General features: G+C 46.4%; 1 protein-coding gene across 1 annotated transcript in view; it reads left to right on the top strand.

Moving 5' to 3' along the window:
• POLR2B (RNA polymerase II subunit B) overlaps positions 1-23,262 on the top strand; it is a 601,249-nt gene that overhangs the window by 331,466 nt on the left and 246,521 nt on the right.

Below are 23,262 nucleotides of genomic sequence, written 5' to 3'. Positions count from 1 at the left end.
AAGTTGATTGGCTGTGATGCTCCACTGCACCAGATTTTACAGTCCAGTTTTAGTAAATAAACCCCTGCGTGTGGAGAAAAGTGCAGAAAGTATAATGGTGGCCAGTATGTGCAGTAAAAGAAGACATTTTTGACAACAGGCAGTGTGCTCAGAAGAGTGGGATGTAGGTAGTATGTGATGTGGGGGGTATGACAGCAGGAAAAATGCTCTAGAGAGGAGTGCCACATCGCAGGGCACTTGTTGGGATGTTTGCTCGCTGAGCACTGCACAGTGCATTCTAAGTTTTGCCCAATAAGGACGCAGCAAATTGCTGGTTGTTAAGGAGCAGGACAGGAAGCAGGCCACGGTGTCCTCAACAGAGGCGTCGGCTGTCAATGGGCATCCACGCTGAAACAAACACACTGTCGCCAACAGGAGTGTCACGTGTGGGAGAGGATTTCAGAGGGGGTATGACAATGCATGTATTGTTTGGGTGAGATGATGGGGACAAGTCTGGACAGCATATAAAATGTAGTGACTGAGTGTGCAAGACCTAGAGGACATAAAGTGTGGAGGGCAACACTTTTTGCTTTTATTGGTAAAATGTACTTTAGGGACTAGTTCCCTTAAGGGAGATCTTGCTTGCCTATCCTGAGCCTTTGTTCATGCACCACATAGCCAGTAGATGGCACCATGCCCTTTTTAAGCCTATTGAAGAACGAAGACAATGGTAATGGTGGTAACCCGAAAAATAAATCCTGCCAATTTTAAAGTGGTTGTTAACCCATGCAACCACCTTTGAACAATATGCTATATTAAACAATGCCCCCAGTGTATTTGATTTTTTTTTTGAAAAAAAATGCTGCTTTTGTACCTGATTTCATAAAGCGGCCGGCCACGTGAGAGCCCCTTTCCTCTCTCGAGCTGACGGCACCAGTGTGCAGGTCAGGGAAACCCCTGCTAACGTCAGCCAGGAGGATGAGAGAGGTCATGTGAGCACTATGAAATCCAGTAACAAACTCCTTTTTTATTTATTTTTTAAAACAGGGCATTGTTTAATATAGCAGTGGAAATTGTTCAAAGGTGGTTGTATTATGAGAGCAGCCGAAGGGAAGGATCGTGGTTGTATTATGAGAGCAGCAGGAGGGAAGGATCGTGAAGTGAACAGAGTTGACATGCAAGGGGTGGAAGAGGGAGGACGACAGACACTGAGAGCAGGGGCTGCTGATGACGGAGGCACTTAAACAGACTACGGTGTCAGGGCACAGCAGCGATGATGTACTGTGGTCAATTGACATTGGGAAGGGCAGAAACTGGCACTATCAGCCAGGTATTTTAGGTGTAAGAAGGGGCCAATTTACACAGCACATGCACTGTGATGTTTATGCTTTAACCATTTCCATACCGGGCCTTTTCTGGAACTTTTTGTTTACAAGTTAAAATTGGTGTTTTTTAGCTAGAAAATTACTAGGATCCCCTAAACATTATATGTTTTTTTAGCAGAGACCCTAGGGAATAAAATTCCGGTCGTTGCAACGGTTTTATGTCACATGGTATTTGCGCCGAAATTATGTTTCAAACGCATTTTTTTAAAGTTTCATGAATTAAAAAATAATAAAACGGTAAAGTTGGTAGAATTTTTTTTGGTATAATGTGAAAGGTGAGGTTACGCCAATACACAGGTCCTCTTTACGGAGAGTTATGGGGTCTTTTAGACCCCAGATCTCTCCTCCAGACTGGAAAGGCTAAATTAAAAAAATGGAACGTGTACTCTGCATTGTTTACTTCCTCCGACCAGGCGTGTCGTCGTAACATCACTCCCTGGCCTCCGAAGGCTATACACATGACTAGGGGACCATATGGTCACCTAAAATCTCTATTGTCATGGCCGGCTGCAGCAGATTCTTTCTCTGGCTCGCTGATTGCATGGGCAAGCTGGTAGAAGCACCAGAGGGCTGTGAGAACGATCAAGCAGCTGCCACTATGATTGTTCTCACGGTGCACGGAATCGTCTGCTGTAAAAGATATCTTAATGATGCCTGTAGCTACAGGCATCGTTCAGATATCCCCACTGAAATTCAAAGACGTCATATGACGTCCTTGGGCTGAAAGTGGCTAAGGGAACAGGATTTTTTTTTTTTTTAGGTTAACAAACTCTTTAAGCCACGAGATAGCACAGTGCTTTTGCTCATGCTCCCTTTGGAACGCCCGTTCCATCTGTAACAAGCTAACATCGGTACATGACCTCTTCATCTCTCATGGCTTTAACATACTTGCCATAACCAAAACATGGCTTCAAAATTTGGACTTTGCTTCTCCTGCTGCCCTATCCCATGGAGGTCTGGGGGAGCGAGTCCAATGGAGGCCCAACGGACAGAAAGGAGGTGGAGTTTAATTACTTATATCCCCACAAAGCACTTTCCAAGTCCTTCCTATCCCTCCCTCTCTATCCCTCTCTTCTTTCGAGATGCACTGTATCCGTCTGTTTTCTCCTATTTCTTTGAGGATTGCAGCAATTTATCGGCCTCCCGTACCAGTATCGCACTTTCTTGATGACTTCGCTGCCTGGCTACCCTACTTTCTCTCCTCTGAAATACCCACTATCATTGTTGGTGACTTCAACATTCCTGTCAATGTCAACAGCCCAACTACAGCTAAACTTCTCAACTTAACCTCTTCTTTTGACCTAACCCAATGGACACACACTTCCCCTCACTCCAAAGGTAATACCCTTGACCTTGTATTCTCCCATCTCTGCAATCCTGCCAACCTCACCAACACCCCATTTCCTCTCTCTGATCACAACCTCATCAGTTTCACTGTATTCTTGCCTCCAACCAACCATCCCTCCAAGCAGCAAACAATTACTTGTAGGAAGCTTCGCAACTTTAACCCTTCTCTATTCTGCTACTGACCACCTATATGACATAATCTCTCCCCTGTCCTGTCCTGACCTGGCCACCTCTGTCTACAGCAGTTCACTCTCATCATCACTTAATTCTCTAACCACACGCAGAATCAGGCCCCGACCGTTACAACCCTGGCAAACTGACAACACTAGAAATCTCAAGAGACATTGCCGTGCTCTTGAACGACTGTGGCGTAAAACCAAATGCCTGCAGGACTTCACCCTATAGAAATCTGCCCTTCTAAAATACAATTCCTGTCTCTGTGCTGCCAAACAAGACAATTTTGTCTCCCTTATTAATACCTTGTCATCCAGTCCCCGTCGGCTCTTCTCAACCTTTAACGCTCTGCTTCGTCCCCCACCCCCTCTACCCACTAACTCAGTCACTGCCCAAGAGATTGACAATCACTTCAAAGACAAGATTGATGCAATTCATGAGGACACCTCCACCGTCCGTACATCTTCACCACTCAACATAACTTGCCTAACGGCACTTTCTCCTCTTTTGAATTGGCTACTATTGAAGAGGTTACACAACTTTACTCAGATGCCCACCTAACCAATTGTCCCTTGGACCCTGTTCCCTCACAACTACTATGGTCACCATCTTCTTCTATCCTATGCTCCCTCACTCGCATCTTCAATCTCTCCCTCTCTAGTGGTACCTTGCCCTCCCCTCATAAAACATGCACAGATCACTCCCATACTTAAAAAGCCCTCACTGGACCCCACCAACCTGAACTTAAGGGCCCATCTCATTGCTCCCATTCACCTCTAAACTTCTAGAACGCCTAGTCTACAACTGTCTTGGCTCCTACCTCAGTGAAAATAACCTTCTTGACCCCTTACAGTCTGGCTTTTGCTCGCAGCACTCCACGGAAACTGCCTTACTAAAAATCACTAATGATTTACTAACTGCAACAGCCAATTCTCCATACTCCTACTTGACCTCTCTGCAGCCTTTGATACCGTTGACCATGCGCTCCTTCTCAATAAACTCCATTCCCTTGGCCTCCAAGATTCTGCTCTATCCTGGTTCTCTGCCTATCTATTACAGCGCTCCTTCAGTGTTACCTACAACTTTGTCTCCTCCTATCCATTGCCCCTTTCTGTGGGGGTCCCCCAAGGCTCTGTTCTTGGACCACTTCTCTTCTCTATCTACACCTCCTCCCTTGGTCACTTGATAACCGCCCATGGCTTTCAATACCACCTATATGCCAATGACACCCAAATCTATCTGTCTACACCTCACTTCTTCAGTCTCCTCTTGCATTACTAACTTGCTAACTGACATCTCAGCGTGGATGTCGCACCACTTCCTTAAACTAAATCTCTCTAAAACTGAGTTACTAATATTCCCCCCTGCCCGTGCCCCCCTCCATGACTTTTCCATCAAAATCAACAATGCGACCATCAGTCCCTCCCCTCACGCCAGGGTACTCGGTGTAATCCTAGACTCTGACTAGTTATTTCAGCCTCAAGTCCAATCGTTGTCAAGTTTGTAGAATTCACCTCCGTAACATCTCTAAAATTCGCCCCTTTCTAACAAATGAAACCACCAAACTCCTCATTCACTCCCTTGTTATCTCTTGCCTTGAGTATTGCAACTCCCTTCTTATTGGCCTGCCTCTCTATAGGCTATCCCCTCTTCAGTCTATCATGAATGCTGCTGCCAGACTTATCCACCTTACCAACCGCTCAGTGTCTGCCAAACCTCTCCTCCAATCCCTACACTGGCTCCCTATAACCCAGCAAATTAAATTCAAAATACTAACCACAACCTACAAAGCCATCCACAACTCTACCCGAAGCTACATCACCAATCTTGTCTCTAAACATATCCCAAACCGTCCTCTCCGCTCTTCTCAAGACCTCCTACTGTCAAGCTCTCTTGTCTCCTCCTCCCTTGCTCATCTCCAGGATTTATCCAGTGCCTCTCCCCATCCTCTGGAACTCACTACCTGAACCTGTCTGGCTATCCCCTGCTCTTGCTACCTTCAGGCGATCTCTGAAAACTCACCTCTTCAGGGAAGCATATCACGTCTCCAACTAATTTTGTACCACTTCCATCAGCCCCTTTCCCACAGTTACAACATTTTGTACCACCTGCCCCACCCTATTAGATTGTAAGCTCTTCTGAGCAGGGGCCCTCTTAATCCTCTTGTATTGTATTGTAACTGTGTTGTCTCCCTTTTACATTGAAAAGCGCTGCGTAAACTGTTGGCGCTATATAAATCCTGTACAATATGTCAGTTATCCATTTTTATGTTGTACAATACATGTTTGATCTTGCCTGTTCCTGTCTTCTCCTTTGTAAAATGACCATGTTTATCATGGCTGCTTATCTCTGACAGCGTGGTCAGTTTATGTGCCTCCCTAGTCTGTGTGAGACGATCTCCTCCCCACCCCTAGCTAGAAAATTACTTTGAACCCCCAATTTGTGTCTGTGTGTATATGTATGTATGTATATGTGTGTGTGTGTGTGTGTGTGTATATATATATATATATATATATATATATATATATATATATATATATATATATATATATATATATATATATATATATATATATATATATATATATATATATATATATATATATATATATATATATTGTGTGTGTGTGTGTGTGTGTGTATAATATATATATATGTATGTATGTATGTATGTGTGTGTGTGTGTGTGTGTGTGTGTGTGTGTGTATATATTGTGAGGGGTTAGCTCGGTAGCGGGGTGTGTGACCCCTTGGATGGGTTCACCACACACTGGACTTATACAGACTCATCAGGAGACTGTCTGGCATTGCTTCTCCTGTTCACACAGCCTTAGGAGTGATGCAGCAACCAAGTGGTAACCCTCTGGCTACTTATAAAGCCTTGATTGCTTCATTCTGAACAGCTGAAGTTTTCTAATGGCCTCTAGCCTTCCTCTGTCTATGTTTGTACGCCCAATCTGTGTATCGTCTAAACAAGGCAGAAATGTATGTCCCAGCAGTGACAACACCCACAGATTTACCTGACTTCCTGTCACATACCCCCCCCCTCTTGTTTCAAACCCTAGGGTTGGGACACAGGTTGCCAGGCAGGCATGCACTCGGGACAACCCATCTGCATAACCCATTTCAGTACCGGGGCGATGCGTCACCACAAAACTTAATTCTTGGAGGGCCAGGAACCACCTATTTATCCTCCCATTGGTCTCTTTGTTCTGTGCCATCCACTCAACGGGCATGATCCGTCACCAGCTCAAACTGTCTACCCACGAGGTAGTACCGGAGAGAATCCAAAGCCCATTTCACCGCCAAACATTCTTTCTCAATGGTGGCTTAATTCTCTTCATGGGCCTTCAACTTTCGGCTGAGGTACATAACAGGGTGTTCCTCCCCCTTGATAACCTGAGACAGTACAGCTCCTAAACCCACATTTGACGCATCTGTCTGAACCACAAAGTCCCGGGAGAAATCGGGTGAATTTAAAACTGGCTGACTACATAAGGCCTGTTTTAAAGCCTGAAAAGCCGTTTCTGCTTCGGGAGTCCATTTGGTCATTACAGGACTCCTTCCCCTTGGTCAAATTGGTCAGGGGAACAGCCTGTGAGGCAAAATGGGGGATAAAGCGGTGATAGTAGCCCGCGATCCCCAAAAATGCACAAACCTGTTTCTTGTTGGTGGGACGTGGCCAATCCTGAATAGCCTCAACTTTGTTTATTTGGGGCCTAATTAGACCTCTTCCAATAGTATACCCCAGATACTTCGCCTCTTCTAGCCCAAGGGTACATTTTTTTGGATTAGCTGTAAACCCGGCTTTCCAGATGGAATCCAACACAGCCTGAACTTTTGGCAAGTGTGATTCCCAATCCTCACTGTGAATGACAACGTCATCGAGGTATGCAGCAGCATAGGCTCGATGAGGCCGAAGGGTCTTATCCATGACACGTTGGAATGTGGCGGGAGCATTTTGTAACCCAAAAGGCATTCTCCGATATTGGAAAGATCCGTCTGGAGTTACAAATGCTGTTTTTTTTCCCTGGCCGACTTCGAGAGAGGAATTTGCCAATAACCCTTGGTAAGGTCTAACGTTGTCATGTACCGAGCAGTGCCTAGGCGATCAATCAGTTCATCTATGCGGGGCATGGGATAGGTGTCAAACTTAGTGATTTGATTAAGGCGGCGAAAGTCATTACAAAACCGCCAACTTCCATCGGGTTTGGGCACTAAGACAATAGGACTAGACCAATCACTATTTGACTCTTCTATCACCCCCAGCTCAAGCATTTGTTTTACTACCTGGCGAATTGCCTCTCGCCGGGCTTCTGGAATTCTATAGGGCTTCAACTTGACCTTATCCCCTGGGGTGGTGATAATGTCATGTTCAACTCCGGAGACCCAACCTGGCAGGTCTGAAAACTTCTCCTTATTACGGAGCACAAATTCTTTAACCTCCTGTTTCTGCGTTGTGGATAGAGTCTCTGTTATCCCAACTTCAGGGACAGTCCGGTCAAATGGAGCAGAAACTCGGGCAGTCTCAGCGACCAAGGACTCTCTATCCTTCCATGGTTTCAGCAAGTTCACGTGATAGAGCTGCTCAGGTTTTCGTCTTCCCGGTTGGCTAATTTTATAATTCACCACTCCCACTTTTTCCAACACTTCATATGGACCCTGCCATTTGGCTAGGAATTTACTTTCGACCGTGGGGGACCAACACCAACACCCTATCACCAGGTGCAAAGGAACGGACCTGGGCCCCACGATTGTAAATCCTTTGTTGAGCCAATTGGGCTTGGGCTATATGTTCCTTCACAATCGGCATTACTTGGGCAATTCTGTCTTGCATTTGAGCCACATGTTCAATCACACTTCGAAGGGGGGGGAACTCTCACTCTCCCATGTTTCCCTGGCAATGTCCAGTAGGCCCCGAGGGTGCCTCCCATACAGTAGCTCAAACGGAGAGAACCCTGTGGACAATTGGGGAACCTCTCTTATTGCAAACATTAGATGAGTCAGTCAGTCAGTGTCAGCGGTGGAGTAGGGTGCTTCGGACCTTCCGCTTACGAGCCTGCTCTCACCCAGACCTGGCAGTCAGAAGCTAGGCAGACTCTCCATACCTGCGCTGCACAAGAAACAGCTCCTTGGAACCAGGAACCAGCTCCTTTCTCTCCTCGTGGACTCCTCTTTCCTCCGCAGGTAAGACCCTGCCTCTCAGGGCCTGACATCCTGGGGAACCACTGACGACCGTCCTTATCAGGGCAGCCATCACACAGACCCCACACTGCGGCTCTCTGCCCCATCTCTCGCCCGGCATCGCCGCCCGCACGGCCACCCACGTTTGTGGTGGTCCCAAGTCACCCCCCCCTGGGTGTATTCTCGGCGTTTTTCGGCGTTTCTACACGCCCGCGCCAGCCTGCTCCTTTTCGCGGCCGCCGCACCTCAGGAAAGTCCGCGGCTTCAGCCGCGGCCTACCGGCGCGCCGACCGTTCTCCCTGCATCTACTTCCAATAGGGCAGATCGCTCTGGATTTTCGCCCCCGCTCCCCTAGAGGTCCCCTCCACCCCCTGTTCAGCAACCTCATTGGTATAATTACTGTTTTTACCAAGCTGACAGCCCCCCCCAGCCCTGGGTCCTGTGCTTTGCCTGGCGGCCATTTTTGGTACACCCCAGCAGCAGTCACACCCAGCATCCCCCCCCTTTTCCCCTCCATAGCCTTCAGTCTTTGATCCAGGGTTTGATCCGATCGCCTTCTGGGATCAGGAAGGAATTTTTTTTCCCTGCCGCAGCACATTGGCCAGCTTGCCCAGGGTTTTTTTTGCCTTCCTCTGGACCAAAAAAAATTCCCTCGAGCAAGGATTCTGCGAATCCTCTCTCACCCAACACCCGCACCCCCGCCCTCGGTGACTGGCAACAATGGTTAAATTGCGATACTCTGCAGAAACCATTTGGGGTCTGAGACAATTCACAACAATATTACCTGCCGTCACCACAAAAGCCTTAAAATCTGATCAACTTTTGAGATTCGATCGTCGATCGATCATCAAAAATTTCAACCATTCAACACAGCTCAAGCACATATCATGTGCGTTGCTTAACACTAGATCGGCAGTTAAACACCGATCAGAAATCCATGATTTCTTACTACAAAACGATCTAGACTGCCTCTTTATTACAGAAAGTTGGCTGTCAGACGACTGCAACACCATTCTCGGAGAACTGGTACCAGCAAATTATCGCATCTTAACGGAAAATAGAATAGGGCAAAGAGGAGGAGGCCTGGCGGTGATTCATAAGTCTCATATTGCAATCACTAAACCGGTCCTTCAAAATCCTCTACCTTTTATGGAAACCCTTACGCTTCAACTTCAAGCTCACTCCCAGGAGACCGTTCACATTCTCCTCTGCTATAGGCCCCCTGGGCCCAAATCGCAGTTGCTTCCAGCATTAACGGAGTTCATATCCACTTACTCCCTTAACAGCAATCATCTTTTGCTGCTCGGGGATTTCAATCTGTGGGCCAACTCCTCACAGGATCCCATCGCGGAGGCCTGCATCGACCACCTGGAAGGGTTAGGACTTCAGCAACTTATATGCGGACCCACGCATGCTTCAGGTCACAGACTCGACCTAATTTTCAGACAAAATCTGAAAATAAACATTTTGGGTAATGAACCTTTGCCATGGACAGACCACCATGCAATTAGCTTCATAATTCCCAGAATTCCACTAGTTATGAAAGTACCCAAGCCGGTGACAATACACTGGGCTAGATCTCAGAAGAAGCTCCACTCGGAACTCTTCAGATCTACCCTGGGAAACCGAATTGGGGCTATTCCTCCTCAGCTAGCAGCCTCAGATACATTGGATGCCATAAATGCAGCTCTGCTACAGTCAGCCGACTTAGCAGCACCAAAGCGCAAAGTCCGCAGCCGGGCAAAAAAGTCCAGCTGGTTCAATAACCAACTGTCGCTATTGAAGCAAGAGCGCAGAAGGGCGGAAGCCGCCTGGAAAAGAAGTCCTTCAGAAGACCGTCTCAACTTCTACAAAGCAGTAACACGATATCACAAGGAAATTTTCAAAGCCAAAAAACTTCACTTTTCCATGGTAATTAGCGCAATGAATCGCCCACGCGAACTCTTCAGGATGGTCACCCAGACCATGAATCCGGGATGTCTTGAAGTCCCCACTTCAGACACCCAAGAGTTCTGCAATGAACTATCGGATTTCTTCATCGACAAAATTGAAAAAATTCGGGTAAGTATTCAGCAAAACAATACTCCACTCAGCCCCCTCTTCAATCAACTACAAAACAACGACAGAAAGCCTCTACAATCAACTAAGTTCACTCTGGAACCCATCTATCGATACCACCAAAAAATTCATTGGTGCGTTGCGGAACAGCACAGCACCCAATGACATCATTCCCACCAAGCTACTGAAGGAATGTGCCGACATCCTGGCGCCTCCAATCACACAGCTTATAAATCAGTCATTTAAGGAAGGCATAGTGCCTTCCCTGCTGAAAGAGGGCACAATCCTGCCGATCTTGAAAAAACCTAGTTTGGATCCTATGGACCCAACTCACCGCCGTCCCATAACAGGTCTAAATGCTCTGTCCAAGATAATGGAGAAAGTGGTGGTAAATCAGCTGCAACAGCATCTGGATACCCACAACCTACTTGATCCATTTCAATCCGGGTTCCGTCCCGGTCACGGGACAGAAACGGCCTTACTGAAAATATGGGACGATGCGCTCGAGGCTGCAGACGAAGGAGAATCGTGTCTCCTGGTTCTGCTGGACCTAAGCGCAGCCTTCGACACAGTAGACCATAAATTGCTACTGAGACGACTCACAGAAGTCGCCGGAGTCACAGAAGATGCCTTACCATGGTTCTCCTCTTTTCTCGGAAACCGATCACAAACAGTGAAACTGGGATCTTTCACGTCAGAAAAACGCACGGTGCCATGTGGGGTCCCCCAAGGATCCCCCCTATCACCGGTGCTGTTTAATATCTATCTTTGTCCTCTCTTTGATATTATCAGTAGCCAAGAACTACTCTATCACTCTTATGCAGACGACACGCAGTTGTATTTTCGCATCTGCCACAAAAAGGATCATCATCTCAGATTAGAGAAATGTCTCTCTTCAATAGAAAACTGGATGACTAAGAGTTATCTCAAACTCAATAGCGCTAAAACAGAACTCTTTATGTTCGATGCCAGTCGGAAGAGACAACCGACAACAAACTGGACACCATCGCCCATTCTGGGACAAATCATCGCCCCTAGCTCCAAAGTCAAAAGTCTAGGAGTCACGTTTGACACCTTCATGACAATGGACGCACAAATAGGGTCAGTAGTCAGCGGGGCGCACCATCTGATGCGCCTACTACGCAGACTTATTCCATTTATCCCCAAAGAAGACGTAGCAGTCGTGGTGGGAACAATCGTGAATTCCAGACTGGACTATGCAAATGCCCTTTACCTCGGGCTCCCCAAGTACCAAATCGCTCGTCTTCAAGTCGTACAGAATACGGCCGCTAGACTGGTGACTGGGAAAAAATCTTGGGAATCAATCTCGCCTTCACTGAGATCCCTTCACTGGTTGCCAGTGAAAGACAGAATTGCATTCAAAGCACTCTGCCTGACACATAAGTGCATCCATGGGAAGGCTCCTAGATATCTATGCGACGAGATCAAACCGCACAATTGCAACCGCATTCTGCGATCCACCGACCAAAATCTGGTCAAGGTTCCTAAAACCAAATACAAGTCCAAAGGAGAAAGAAGGTTTGCTTTCCAGGGCCCCAGGCTTTGGAATGCTTTACCAACCAGCATTCGGTTGGAGCAAAACCACCTGTCTTTCAGAAGGCAGATCAAAACCCTGCTCTTCTGATGGCATGAGACACTAACAACCAGCGCCCAGAGGCGATTCAGTTCGCATGTGCCGCGCTATATACATTTTTCATTCATTCATTCATAAGGGAGCAGAAAATCCCAATTCTTTCCGTCTTTATCCACCACCCTCCTCAACATTTGTTTTAAGGTTTTATTAAACCTCTCCACTAACCCGTCTGTCTGAGGGTGATATACGGATGTACGTAGTTGGGTCACTTTCAGGAGTTTACATAGTTCCTTGGTCACCCTAGACATAAACGGGGTGCCCTGATCAGTTAGGATTTCCTTAGGGAGACCCACACGGCTGAAAACCTGAAATAATTCTTTGGCAATTGTTTTAGCAGAGGTGTTTCGGAGAGGAATCACTTCTGGGTACCGGGTGGCATAGTCCATTATTACCAAGATGTGCTGGTGCCCTCTAGTGGACTTCAACAAGGGGCCAACCAGGTCCATGGCGATCCTCTCAAAAGGGACCTCGATAATGGGCAGGGGTACCAACGGACTGCGGAAATGTGGCATGGGTGCAGTAATCTGACACACTGGACAGGAAGAGCAGTACAATTCCACTTCTTTAGTGATCCCAGGCCAATAAAACCTCTGGGTGATCCTCTCCCGGGTTTTTTCCGCTCCCAAATGTCCCCCAAGAATATGCCCATGGGCCAGTTCCAAAACCATCTTGCGGTACGGTTTAGGCACTACCAGTTGCTCAATGGTGTCCTCTATCCTCTGTGACACTATATATAACAGGTCCCTTTCAATAATAAAGTAAGGGAGGGCAACCCTCTCGTCAGGATTAACTAATTCCCCATCTACCTTCACTGCATTCTCTCGGGCTCTTAGCAATGTGGGGTCCCTTAATTGCTCAGTGACAACGTTTTCTCTGTGCACCTCGAGGTCCTCAAACCCTATCTGCCGCTGTTCCTCTTCTGAGGTAGCAGGCTCCTCCCTAGGGACTGGTGTTTCCCCTGCTAATACTGAGAATAGAAACTCAGGAGAATCCTCACAGTTGGAGGTTTCTGGAATAGATGGTTCAGACTCAGAAGAACCACCTACTGAGGAATCTGGGCAGTCCCAGAGTTCCCAGAATTTGGGGAAATCCCTTCCCACAATGGCGTCATGTGGCAGTTTGGGAACTAAACCTACCTGGTGACACAAGTTACCGAGGGAGGTTTCAAAGGAAACGGTAGTCACCGGATATTCTCGAGTGTCCCCATGTACACAAACTACAGCCATTTTCCTCGGATGTAAGGTTTTTTCCTACCACTAGGTCACTTTTCACTAAGGTGACCAGACTACCTGAATCCAACAATACCACAACATTTTTACCATCTAAGCACATTCTATATAACGGTTTCGTATTTCCCTTTACTGCAGTGCATGTGGTTGCAAAAAGGGACTGTCGTCTCTCGGTAAGAAAGTCACATTGCATGGGTTCATCACCCGCTGGGCAAACGGCTGCTACATGTCCCTCTTCATGGCAACGGTAACAGATCAACCTTCTGGTCCTCTCCTGTGGGATGGGTCTTCCAGGCCGCTCTCGCCAAACATTAGCAGTAGTCCCGATAGTTCCTCTAGTTGCTCCTTGGTACCTCTCTCCACCCCCATCCCTTGATGCAGTTTTACCTATAGGTGGGGACGGTCTGGTCTTGGGGTGAAAAGTCTGTGCGTCTCGGGTGGAAGAGGACAAACTCTCTGTTGTTAGGTACCTTTCGACCAGGTCTACAAGTTTGTCTGCAGTATCTGGACCACCATGGCTCATCCATTTCTGCAGGGTGTTAGGAAGAGACCTAAGAAATTTGTCCATGACTACTCGCTCCAAAATTTTTGGTCCGGACAGAGTTTCTGGCTTCAGCCACTTTTAATCGATCATAGTTCTTTGCGTCCGCAAGCTCCAAATCGAAATATGCCTTTTGGGCTTCTCCAGATAATAGGGAGCCACTAGTCCAGCCCACCGGTCTTTAGGCCAATTCTCTCTTTCCGCTGCTCTCTCAAACGTGGTCAGAAACATCTCAGGGTCCTCATCTGCAGTCATCTTTGGCAATAAGTGTCGCACCTGAAAAGTCGGTACGTTACTGGCCTGACTCCCAGCCTCGGTCTGCTGTCTCTGAAGTTGTTTCACGATGGCCTCCATTTGCTGCTGGTGTCTCTGTTCCAAGCCTGCAATGCTTTCTTGGTGAGCTTGTTGTTGAGCTGCGTAGGCCTGTTGTTGAGCTGCAATGCTCCGCTGCAAAGCTGCATTCGTCTGTTGTTTACTTGCATTTGCCTGTTGTTGACTTTCATTTGTCTGTTGTTGATTTGCATTTGCTAAAGCCAGCTGTTTCAGTATCTCCTCCATTTTGAGTTCACTTTAGTTGCCCGCGGCACTCCACCATATGTGAGGGGTTAGCTCGGTAGCGGGGTGTGTGACCCCTTGGATGGGTTCACCACACACTGGACTTATACAGACTCATCAGGAGACTGTCTGGCATTGCTTCTCCTGTTCACACAGCCTTAGGAGTGATGCAGCAACCAAGTGGTAACCCTCTGGCTACTTATAAAGCCTTGATTGCTTCATTCTGAACAGCTGAAGTTTTCTAACGGCCTCTAGCCTTCCTCTGTCTGTTTGTAGCCGACGCCCAATAATCTGTGTATCGTCTAAACAAGGCAGAAATGTATGTCCCAGCAGTGACAACACCCACAGATTTACCTGACTTCCTGTCACAATATATGTGTGTGTGTGTGTGTGTGTGTGTGTGTATGTATATATATGTGTGTGTATGTGTGTGTATATGTATATATATATATATATATATATATATATATATATATATATATATATATATATATATATATATATATATATATATATATATATATATATATATATATATATATATATATATATATATATATATATATATAGATATGTGTGTGTGTATATATATGTGTGTGTGTGTGTGTGTGTGTGTGTGTGTGTATATATATATATATATATATATATGTATATATATATATATATATATATAATGGGTTGTCCCGATACTAGTATCTTGACCGATACCAAGCATTTCCCCGAGTACTTGTACTCTGGTGAAAATGCTCCGATACTTTACCCGATACCTGACTTTCCCTGTATCCATCTCCCAGTTCCCCCATCCATTCTGCTCTCTTCCTCCATGCTCCTGTGTCGCCCCCCCCCCCTGTGCCGTGCCGTGCCGCTGCCATTCTGCTTACCCCCTCCGTGCCGCAGCTGTCCTCGTTCTGTTCTCCCCCGCCGTGCCGCAGCTGTCCTCCGTTCTGTTCTCCCCCCCCCCCTCCATGTTCCGTGTCCCCCCCTCCGGGTCCCCCTTCATGTCCTACACCACCTCTGTCAGGATGGAGAGCGGCGGTAGGAGCCGCTAAACCCGGCTCCTACCTTTTCTGACTGATCACTGACTCTGTCCATTCATATAACTGAGCATCATATACTGTGTTTACAATGCTTCAGTTTATGAATGGATAGGAGCCTCTGTCTCCTGTCCATTCATTTCCAGTGCAGCTGAGAAAGGGACTGGGGAATCTGTGTCCTTAGTCCCTTTCTCTGTCTTAAAGGGGAGATGTCAGAGGTCTGTTAAGACCCCTGATATCTCTCCAAAGACCCCCCAACAGGGCTGATTAAAAAAAAAAATGCAATAAATATAAAAAAATGCTAATAAAAAAAAGCACAACGACAATCCACCCCCCCCCTAAAAAAGAAAAAAAAAACACAAAAAAATCACTGTAAAAAACAAAACAAATATGTAAAAAAACAAAAAAAAAAATACTGTCACATGACACAAAAAAGGAATCGGTATCGGCGAGTACTTGAAAAAAGTATCGGTACTTGTACTCAGTCTCAAAAAGTGTTATCGGAACTATATATATATATATATATATATATATATATATATATATATATATATATATATATATATATATATATACACACACACATTTTTGCAGAGGCTATAGAGAATAAATTGGTGGCTGTTGCAATTTCTAATTTTGCACGGTATTTGCGCAGTGGTTTTTAAACTCAATTTTGTTTTAAAAAAATAAATAAAAATGTAACCCTATATAATACCCAATTTTTGTTACAATATAAAATGTTATGCTAGGTAAATAAATACCACACGTGGTACACTTTAAAATTGTGTACGCCCACGGAACAGCGCCAAGCTACAGTACTTAAAAATCTCTATTTGCAACGCTTGGAGCCCTTTCCAACTGGAGCGTTTTTGCCGCTTTTTCGCTGTAAAAATAGCGCTATTAAAACGCTTCCCATGCATCTCAATGGACCCTTTCACACTGAGGCGTTGCGCTGGCGGGGCGTTAAGTCCTTCAAGCAGCATCTTTTTGAGCGCTGAAAAAAGGGCCCCTCTCCATTGAATTAATTACGCCCAGAATCCGCCCTGGGCTGTAGAAAGGTCACATGATCTCACAAAAAGTTAAACATGCAAGCAGAAAAGAAAACATCAACAGGAATACAATTGTGAAGATCAAAATGCCAAAAAAATCTATCCCATAAAAATGAAGTTTTGAAGTAAAACACACTACTGGATTTACTTTACAATACATTGCTTGTTTTACATGATCACACAAAGGATAAAGATGCAAGTAGTAACCTAGCATGCAGAACAGCACTAGTTGTTGGATAGTCACATGATTGCACTGAAGTGCAGGTTGCTGGGTAATCCGGAAATCCTGTTTGTAGAGCAGTATAGGAGCAAGATGGAGCTTGTCAGCAAGCAGAAGAAATGTCAGAAAATGTGCCCAGAAGGAGACAATATGAACCAGAGGAGTTTATCAACACCATGAGGGGTTTCCCTGAACTATGGGATCTTAAACGATCAATTTGCAAATAGAATCAAGAAAAGAATAAGCTGGAACATTGTGGCATAGAGGCACATACCTGATTGGGAAAAGCTAAGCAATAAAAAAACAAACAAACGTGAGTACCAGAACTGCAGAACATCCCACTTCCACTAGTCCCAAATCCGTAACCCTAATCCCACTCCCAATAGTCCCAAATCCAGAACCCTAATCCCACTCCCAATAGTCCCAAATCTTTAACCCCACTCCCAATAGTCCCAAATCCAGAACCCTAATCCCACTTCCACTAGTCCCTAATCCCACTTCCACTAGTCCCTAATCCCACTTGTCCCAAATCCCTAATCCCACTTGTCCCAAATCCCTAATCCCACTTGTCCCTAATCCCACTTGTCCCAAATCCCTAACCCTTATCCCACTCCCAATAGTCCCAAATCCCTAACCCTTATTCCACTAGTCCCTAATCCCACACCCTATTCCCGCTCCAATAGTCCCTAATCCCACACCCTGTTCCCGCTCCCAATAGCCCCTAATCCCACTAGTCCCAATTCCCTAACCCTGCTTCCACTAGTCCCAAATCCCTAAACCTTAAGCTATTGGGAGCGGTGTGTGGAATTAGGGATTTGGGACTCGTGGAATCGGGGTTAGGGATTTGGGACTATTGGAGCAGGGTAAGTGATTTGGGACTAGTGGGATTAGGGATTTGGGACTAGTGGGAACGGGGTTAGGGATTTGGGACTAGTGGAATAAGGGTTAGGGATTTGGGACTAGTGGAAGTGGGGTTAGGGATTTGGGACTAGTGGGATTGGGGGTTAGGGATTTGGGACTAGTGGAAGTGGTGTTAGGGATTTGGGACTAGTGAGATTGGGGGTTAGGGATTTGGGACTAGTGGAAGTGGGATTATAGGGATTTGGGACTAGTGGAAGTGGGGTTAGGGATTTGGGACTAGTGGAATTGGGAGCAGGGTTAGGGATTTGGGACTAGTGGAATTGGGAGCAGGGTTAGGGATTTGGGACTAGTGGAAGCGGGGTTAGGGATTTGGGACTAGTGAAAGCGGTGTTAGGGTTAGGGATTTGAGACTAGTGGAAGTGGGGTTAGGGATTTGGGACTAGTGGGAGCGGGGTTAGGGATTTGGGACTAGTGGGAGCGGGGTTAGGGATTTGGGACTAGTGGGAGCGGGGTTAGGGATTTGGGACTAGTGGGAGCGGGGTTAGGGATTTGGGACTAGTGGGAGCGGGGTTAGGGATTTGGGACTAGTGGGAGCGGGGTTAGGGATTTGGGACTATTGGGAGCGGGGTTAGGGATTTGGGACTAGTGGAAGTGGGAATAGGGTTAGGGATTTGGGACTAGTGGAAACAGTGTTAGAGATTTGGGACTAGTGGAAACAGGGTTAGAGATTTGGGACTATTGGGAGTGGGATTAGGGATTTTGGACAATTGGGAGTGGGGTTAGGGATTTGGGACAATTGGGAGTGGGGTTAGGGATTTGGGACAATTGGGAGTGGGGTTAGAGATTTGGGACTAGTGGAAGTAGGGTTAGGGATTTGGGACAATTGGGAGTGGTGTTAGGGATTTGGAACTCAGCCATGACTAAGCACTGACTGCCAGTGCGAAACGCGTCGGCCATACTGTATTTTGTTGGTTTGCAGTGACTGTATGTACAGTTGAAAAATAAGACATCTCTTTTTAAGTGATTTTGGAGTGCGGCTGTCCAGTTTTCGTCTTTTCCATTTTGCTATCATTAGCATTGCCAGCACCTTGGTGGTTCAACAGCCCTTGATTACTTACGGGGCTCACCTGGAGCGGTGAGAATTTTGTCAGGGATTTGGGACTATTGGGAGCGGGGTTAGAGATTTGGCACTAGTGGAAGTGGAGTTAGGGATTTGGGACTATTGGGAGCAGGAATACGGTTAGGGATTTGGGACTATTGGGAACGGGATTAGGAAATTGGGACTAGTGGAAGTGAGATTAGGGTTAGCGTTAGGGATTTGGGACTATTGGGAGAGGGATTAGGATATAGATACTTACGTTGCAATGCTCATCCGAGTGGTTGGTGGATATTCTCCCAATAGAGTAGCACAAACAACAAAAAAAGCTCCATAAACTCCATCTTCTTTCTGTACCTTCTCACCTCACGAGATACCAGGAAGTGATGTACGGGGGTGGGGTTGTTCTTTGACGCCCATGCTTCAATAACGCTGTTAAAACGCCCACAGCGTTGTGGTAATTTTACCACGAACACGGTAAAATAGCAGTGTTTTACCGCTATTTTAACGCTCCGCTATAGGCGTTACCAGTGTAAAAGGGCTCTTAAAAAGCCTTTACAGGTTACTAGTTTAGGACGTCTGGTTTTGGAATTATTGCTCTCGCTCTGATGTTCGCGGCAATACCTCACATGTGTGGTGCGATCACTGTTTATATATGCGTGGCCTGCATATGCATTCGCATTTACACATAATCATTGGTGGAGGGGGCACTTTAAAAAAATATATATATTTATTTAACTTTTTCACACACTTTTTTTATGAACTTTATTGCTTTCACAGGAGATGACCGACCTATCCTTGCCGCAATTTTTTTTGCTGTATTTTTCCTTTTCAATTAAGTGTAATACCTGGTTGATCCTGCCTGTTGCTGTCAGTAAACTGACTTTCCTTCATGCTCTCTGCAGCTGCTATATCTCCCTATCTCCCCCTCCCTTCTGGTCATTTTTCGTGGTCAGTGTGAAGCCCTTCCTCTCCCTGCTCCGATCTCCCCTCCTGACACTGAAACCACATATGGGAGCGGCACAGTGATGTAGTGGGTAGCACTCTCACCTAGCAGTAAAAAGGGTCGCTGGTTCGACTACCAACCACTACACTACCTGCCTGGTGTTTGCATGTTCTCCCTGTGCCTGCGTGGGTTACCTCCGGGTACTCCCAGTTTCTGCCTACACTTCAAAGACAACTGACAATAGTATTTTTTACAATTTTTAAGCTTTTTATGTCTGTGCATCCCCAATCCCCAGAGCACCACCACCTACCTGTCTCTCCTATGGTGGATACCACCAATGTCACTCCATTCGATGACCAGTCAAGTCCGAAACACCATAGGGTGCTGGGTTAGCACAGGGGGAACAGTGGGACCAGCCTTATAGAATATCTAGGAGTTGTGAATAAAATAAACAATGAGTGGGCCATATAGAGAAAGAGGGTCCACACTACTTGAAGGGTAATAGATAAACTTACATAGGCTAGTCCTACTTTGAGCCTAAAATCCTGGGACAAGTGCTGTCGTCAAGATGCGATAGATGTTTTTTTTTTTTTTTCACATCAAAGTTTATTGAGAAAAAGAAATAGATGTACAAGTACATATGGAAGTCACATTCCAACAAAGTTTGAAATTGTAAAGCAATCAAACATTAGTGAAATACATAGACGATAATCATATAACTCTATATAAACAAAAAAGCATATATCGCCGTAAGGGGGTTAGGCTTAACTGGAGCAATACCGGTGTAGGACTGGGTCCTGGGATCCGGTGAAATGAGGAATTTCCCCCTCATATGATCTAAAGAGTCTTCCATGTGGTAATGATATAAGAGAGGAATAGTGGGTGGAGAAATAGTAGAAGGGAAGGAGAGAGGGAAGGGAGGGGAGAGGGAGGAGTGTATGAAGAGTGGTACTGTTCATTAAGTCAACATTGCATATTAAGGGGTGTATATATACGCACATCAGTGATCATGATCGTAATCATAAAGAGGCAGCTAGCGGCTAATCCAACAATTATGCATCTTTAGAGGTCATTGGGGTCACATTGGAGGGTGAAACACTAGGCAATATGAAAAGACATTCAAGGTAACCAAGCATGAGGTCAAATAAATGCAGATAACAATACATATGTAAAGTTGGACACACGGTCCTATCCAATCAACTTTATTTCTGTAACAGGAGGTCATAGTCTTTCGAAAACCTGAAGGCGAACCAGGGAGACCAGGTCTTGTGATATCTATCCACACTTTCGGCGGATTGAGCCATAGTGTCTTCCATTTCGCAGACGTCAGCAACCTTGCGTAACCAATCCGACACAGTGGGGGACCTTTGTGGACTTCCAGTGTAATGGGACCAGCGATTTGGCCGCATTTAATAGGTGTCTAGACAGGGACTTTTTATATGACCCAAGGGAGAGATGAGAGACGTGTAGCAAACAGCAAGCCGCATCAAGGGAAAGTTTGGTCTCCGTGATCCGCCTCACAGCCTCTCTAACCTCCGACCAATAAGGTGTTATCATCTCACACTGCCACCATATGTGCAATAAAGTTCCCCTCTCTCTGTGACACCTCCAGCACCTATCCGAGGCCTGTGGGAACCACTTATTAACCCTTTCCGGTGTGGCATACCACTGTGTTAAGAGCTTGTATGCCGTCTCCTGTAATCTAGTGCTGATAGAACACTTGTGGGACAGGATACAAGCTCTGGTCCACTGTGCCTCCGTGATCTGAATGCCCAAGTTCTCTGACCACCTCTCCTTATATTTGTTTGAGCCGGGATCTGTCACATCCTGTAACCACGAATATGCCACAGAAGTCGTTCTAGGGACCTGTTCCCCCCCCTGTCGCAGACCTTTTCGAACTCAGTAAGGTCTCTGGTTAGGTGTGATTCGTGAGCGCGGTTGGTTACAAAGCTACGGATTTGAAGGTATGACCACCAGGGCATTAGGGGCACATTATTGTCCTCCCTGAATTGTGTCAGGTCTTTCATGGCTTGGTTGGCGAAGCAGTGTCGTGCAAGCAGGGGGGAGTCAGCAGCACCGGGACCCAAGAATCCTCTCTAATCCCGGTAGGAATCCTGGGTTATCCGTCAAAGGGGTGAGTGGGTTTAGAGGGGATGAGAGTCTGGCGTGTTTAGTCAGCTGATGGAAAATGTTAAGTGTGGTACTGACCAGTGGATGAGCCTGAACTGCCTGAGGGTAAGAGGTCCTGGACATCCAGGGTGAATACTTCAAGGGGATAGATGCGAGGAGGGACTCAATCCCAACCCAATCTTTGCTGTTAGAATGGCAATGCCAATCGATAATCCTGCCAATATGGGAAGCGTGGTAGTAAGCCTTGAAGTCAGGAATACCCAGTCCCCCCTGTGCCTTGGGTTTAGTCAATAGGTCCGATTTTATGCGAGGGGGCTTGTGTGCCCAGATGAATTTCATCTGGATGGAGTGTAGGTTTTTGAAAAAGCTGGTAGGGATCTTGACCGCAACGCCCTAATAAGGTAGAGGACCCTGGGGAGGACCGTCATCTTACAGACGGCGGCCCTACCAAACCATGAAAAATGACAAGGGTGCCATGTCTTCAGGTCGCGTTCGATGTTTTTGAAGAGGGGGGGGGGAAGTTCCGTTCAAAAATTGACTGAGGCCTAGGAGTTAACCAGACACCAAGGTATTTTATGGCAGAAGGTTGCCACGTGAAAGGGTTATTGCTTTGGGCCAGTTTCAGAGCTGCATCTGGTAACGTGATGTTCATTGCTTCCGACTTGAATAATTAATTTTAAGGTTTGCTAGTTGGCCGTACAGTGAGAATTCTCTCAGGAGGGACGGTAGGGTAGTGTGCGGAGCCGACAGAAAAAACAGGAGGTCGTCGGCATATGCCGCAACCTTAAACTCCTTCCCTCCAATTGAAAACCCTTGATGTCAGTATTGCCAGGACCCGTCTGATGAAGGGTTCCAGTGAGATTATGAAAAGTAGAGGTGACAGGGGGCACCCTTGCCTGGTCCCGTTTTTAATGTTAACCCTGTCGGAGAGTGAGCCGTTAACTTTAAGTTTAGCTGAGGGGTTCCTGTATAACGCTGAGATCCAAGCCATCATGTGCGGGCCAAGGCCCACGTGACGACAAGTCCCCAACATGAAGTCCCAGTCTACTCGATCGAAGGCCTTCTCCGCATCCGTCGATAGGAGAAAGCCCTCGATCTTTCGTGTTCGGGCCGCATAAATAAGGTTCAGGGACTTAGTTACATTATCCCTGGCCTCCCTACCAGGCATGAAGCCCGCCTGGCATGGGCCTATCAATTTGTGCAACAGAGGCCTCAGCCTGTTGGCGACTATCTTCGCCATCAGCTTGACATCCAGGTTTAGCAGGGATATCGGCCTGTAGCTTGTGCAATGTAGTGGGTCTTTGCCCGGTTTGGGCAACACAGTGATGTAAGCTGACAAAAAGTCAGGGGGTATTTCCCTATGAGTGGATAACGAGTTTAGGGCGTCTTTGAGGGGGGGTAACAAGTATGTCTAAGAATGTCTTGTAATATATGGCGCTAAACCCGTCAGGTCCAGGGCTTTTGCCCGTCTTCAGGTCTTTTATTGCGGCTCTTAATTCAGCGGTATCTACGTCTTTCTCCAGAAGGGAGGCATCCTCCAAGGAAAGTGAGGGGCAAAGCGGATTCTGTCAGATAGTCCTTAATTGCCTGCGCTCTTGCGTCCCCTGGACTCATGTGTTGTATGGTGTGTTGGCAAGTTATATAATTTGGTGTAGAATTCTTGGAAATGTTGCGCTATCTTGTTTGTTTCCCTGCCAATTTTACCACTTTTGTTTTGGATGCCCGCTATAGTGCAACGTGAAATCGGGCCCTTTAAGGCCCTGGCCAGCAAGTTGCCGGGCTTGTCCCCATGTTCGTAGTATAACTTTCTCCGGAAGAAAA

Source organism: Rana temporaria, chromosome 1 (genome assembly GCF_905171775.1).
Source record: "Rana temporaria chromosome 1, aRanTem1.1, whole genome shotgun sequence".
Taxonomy (NCBI): Eukaryota; Metazoa; Chordata; class Amphibia; order Anura; family Ranidae; genus Rana; species Rana temporaria.
Note: the sequence above shows the minus strand (reverse complement) of the source record. Positions and strands in the feature narration are given on the sequence as shown.